The sequence below is a fragment of the Corapipo altera genome, unplaced genomic scaffold, assembly GCF_003945725.1.
Source record: "Corapipo altera isolate COAL_440 unplaced genomic scaffold, ASM394572v1 61029, whole genome shotgun sequence".
NCBI classification, from domain to species: domain Eukaryota; kingdom Metazoa; phylum Chordata; class Aves; order Passeriformes; family Pipridae; genus Corapipo; species Corapipo altera.
In genome coordinates, this window is record NW_020885027.1 from 37127 (window position 1) to 41392 (window position 4266).

Sequence of the window (4266 nt, forward strand, 5' to 3'; positions counted from 1 at the left end):
TGCACTGGGGAGAACACCTGCCCCTTTGCATTCCCCGACCGTAATAAAAGTGCTTTTCAGATTATTCAGAGGTTTCTTTGAATCAATTTGGCACCCCAGATGGGACCAGATCTCTGCTTGCCGGTGAGGACCCTCCGGAACCGGGGACCCTCTGCGCGCCCCGGGACGTTACTCCAGTGAGGCTCCCCGGGCTCCACTGGATCACCACGTGTGGTGGTTTGGGCTAGGTCTTCCTTGGTGACCAGTTTGTAACCAAGGAAGGGTCCAGATTTACCCAGAATTCCTTACGATTTTTACGTAAGCCAGATTATAAGAAGAAAGGAGGAGAGACCTTCGCTCTCTTTCCTTCCGGCGGCTTGGAGGTGCAGGTTCCCTGCTGTTGAGTCTGCCGTGTTGGGGAGCAAGACCTGGTAAGACCTTGTTGACCTTGGGAGGCGGAGGTTGCCGGCGATCATCCCAGAGCGACTCTCGGTTGTCCCAAGGAGGGTGGTGGGATATTTTCTTTGTTAACTCTTTAGTTACTAGATCTCGGGCTACTGATTGGGATATATATATATATATATATATATTATTTTGGTTTTGTTCCCTTTCCCTTCCCCCTTCCCCTTCCCTTGTGAAATTGTATATATTTTAAATTGTATATATATTTCAATTGTAACATAAGTGTAAATATATTTATATATATCACTTTAGCTGTCTCTCTCATTTTGGGTTTTCTTAGTTGGTTGTTTTTCTCCCTCTTCTCCCTGAGGTCTGGGGGGGGACTTCTGGTGGTAAGGTTTGGAGACTTGGCAGGGAACCAACTTCAAACCATATCACCACGGGAGTAGATGAAGACCCTGTGCACAGGTATACAAATTTTAAAGCACAAGTATACAAATTTTAAAGCACTCTTTTATTTTTCCCTAGGGTTTTGGGAAGGAAACCGTAAGTCGTACGCTGGTTTTTAGGGTTCTGAGCTTGCTAGCAGCTAACAAGAGCAACACCCTTTTAATAGTAGGTTCGAGTCCTACTGGGAGGATGCATGTGGTTTTGATTGTGAGTTAAAGTCTCACCAAAGCTATACCAAATTCCTCGGGCTAAGAGGAATTTTGGGCAGAGGGTTGCATCCTTCTGACTATGGGTTAACAGTCCCATTAAAGGGTGGCATAGGTTTTTGATTGTGAATTAAAATCTCACCAAGGGTATACCAAATTCCTCAGTCTAAGAGAATTTGGAAAGAGGTACAAATATTTTTGGGTTTACCATTGTGGCTAGATTTGGGACTTGGTTTTGGAATTGCGATTGGTAATATATTATATCTGGGTTTGTTTTTTACCCATCTGTCTGTGTTCCATGTGTTTGCTGAATTGTATTGTTTGCTTTTGTCTGTGAGTATTGTCTCTTATGTCATAAAATTACTGTTGTATGTTAAGTAAGCAAATATTGGGAAATTATATTTGTTTTCATATATGTTACTGGTTTTCTCCTAACCACGGTAAAAGGACTACCTTCGTGTGTTTACGGGAGATAGTAGTTTTATGGTTTTGTGGTTTTATGGTTTTAGGGAGAACCTTAACACTCATTGTTTGCAGGAATTAAGCCAGGGAGTTTGCTGGCCGCTTGCAGATGCCACAAACTCCAGGGCTGACAACCTCTGAAAGTGCAAACCCATATCTTTGCTCAATTTGTAAAATTGTTCACCTCATACTTGTAATCTGTGTTAAATGTTGGCAATTTTGGCATGTTAGGGGCAAGAGTGGCATTAGGAGATCTTAACATTGGAATGGTTAAGTTTAGATACGGTTTTATACAGTATCTAAGAGAGAGTAACAAAATCTGCAGGTAAAATAAGGTGAAAAAGGAATAAAAGGTAGTTCTTTTCTCATTAATACTTAGATTGTGAGATTGTTACCTTGTATCAGTAAGTGTGGGGCGTGGTTATTTTGCCAACACCTAAGAAAGGAGTTTCTTATTGCCAGACTGAGGATTGCTACCAGACAAGAGATACTTGAACAAGCTAACAGGGTTGACTCAGAACTTTCCTGCCTCAAAGCTGGTGCAGTGTGTATGGTGTGTGTTGAAAGTATATAACTGAAATTTGCAGATAACCACGAGTTTACATCTGTGCAAAGGGCACGACTAGAAACAGGTCAAAGCAAAAGCTAAAAATGGGAAACTGGTAAGGAAAACAAGAGGTTGATAAAAGTCCATTAGGATGTGTCTTAGCACACTGGAAAGAAATTGGGGAATCTCAGGGTGAGATTACTAACAAGAAAACTCTAATCAAATATTGTTCAGAATGGTGGTCCCTCTATAAAGTAGAGGAAGGAGCAAAGTGGTCAAAGCACAGATCATTAGACTATAATATTTTACTGCAGTTAATGTTGGTTTTGTGAAGGCATGGAAGATGGAACGAGGTGGTTTATGCTAATATGTTCTTTTACTTGAGGGAACACCCAGAATGGCAGAGGGAGTGTGGCATTAATTTAGCCCCACGAGACCCGTTTGTTCTAACATTAGAGAAAGAGAATGTAAAACAAGGTATGAGAGAACTCAAAAGATGTTGTTCAGCCTGCTCAATAGGACAGAGATGTTTGAAATATACCAACAGGGAGTTAGAAAGTAGAATTAAAGATTATGTAAGTCCCTTTGGAGAAAGGGCAAATGAAATTGCCCCCCCCTCAGGACCAAACAGTAAATTGTCCGCATCTTCAAGACAGCAGGGGAGGGAAAGAGACGGAGAAAGGGGAAGAAGGGAAATTTCTTACTCCCCATCCTTATCTCCCCTGAGCAGGTGGACACACAGTAAAACGAGAGTAAAATCTGTCTCCCCACATACAGAGGTCAGGCGGACTATACAAGCCCCTTTAAGAGAGGTTGCAGGACCGGAGGGGCCTATAAAACTTAAAGTCAATTTTTATATGGGAGATTTAGAAAATTGGAAGAATATTGCTCGTAAATATAGAGATGACCCAGTTGGGGTAGAAAGACAGAAATTAAGTAAAACCATCACAAAGGCAACCATCGCCGCCCTGGATAAAAGAGACCATTGCTCTAGGAGACCTGTACGGCACCCTGGAAGTAGTGACCATCAGAAGTTGAGACCAAACCAATGTGCAATTTGTAAAGAAAATGGACATTGGAAAAAAGAACGCCCTCAAAGGAAGCAAAAACCTATTTTAATGGCAGATTTGGACCAGGATTAACAGGGACCGAAGAGTTTGCCCACAGGGATCCCTTGGTTATAATGGAACTGGGGAAAAATAAACATAAAATAGAATTTTTTTTTAGATACTGGAGTAACATTCTCTGTGTTAAATCAGGAATTAAACATTATGGACGATGTATCTTTGAATGTGATAGGAGCCACTGGTCAAGTTGAAAAAGTATCTTTTATGAAACCACTAAGTTTTAAATTAGGTAAAACTTTACGTATACATAAATTCCTTTATATGCCTCATGCACCTAAATCACTTTTGGGAAGGGATCTATTAGAAAAATTGAATGCAGAAATTAGGTTCAACAATGAAGATATGCAAATTAAAGTAAAAGAAAATTAATTAATCAAAATTTTAAGTCTTGCTCTAATCCAGCCACAGATATCGGGAGAAGTACCACCAGCATTATATGACCAAATCTACCCTGGGGTTTGGGCTGACGGGACCCCAGGAAGGGCCAGACACACTCAACCTGTAACAGTAAGATTAAAACCTGGGACACGGCCGGTAAGAATTAAACAATATCCTCTCAAACTAGAAGATAGAAAAGGAAAATTGTTGAAGAGCTCCACCTAGTGGTAGCTAACCCATATACACTTCTAACTAAACTAAAAAATGAATATGTATGGTTTTCTGTTTTAGATTTAAAAGATGCCTTTTTCTGCTTGCCTTTGGACCCTAAAAGTCAAAAATTTTTTGCTTTTGAATGGGAAAACCCGGATACAAGAAGACGATCATAGCTCACATGGACTGTTCTTCCACAAGGATATAAAAACAGTCCAACCATTTTTTGGAGATCAGCTTGCCAAAGATCTTGAAGAATGGACTACATCTTCAGACAGCGGAGTCCTCTTACAGTACACAGGAGGAATGTGAAAGCTGGATGTCGTGACGAGGGAAGAATGAGACGCTCAATATGAGAATCAGCAAACTTCGTTTATTGATCACTACTAACAGTTTCATATACACTTTATAATTAGCTCATACATATTGCAAAACCTAAGCTCATCATTGGTTCTGCTTAAATGTTGACCTCATCTCTTACTCCTTAACATTGTTGACACTT

General features: G+C 40.5%; 1 long non-coding RNA gene across 1 annotated transcript; it reads left to right on the forward strand.

The window, feature by feature from the left end:
• The first annotated feature begins 815 nt into the window (after positions 1 to 815).
• On the forward strand, positions 816 to 3928 carry LOC113959223. The gene is made up of 3 exons (XR_003531743.1): positions 816 to 849; positions 3576 to 3707; positions 3843 to 3928. It is a non-coding gene; the product is annotated as an uncharacterized LOC113959223 (long non-coding RNA).
• Positions 3929 to 4266: the final 338 nt, after the last annotated feature.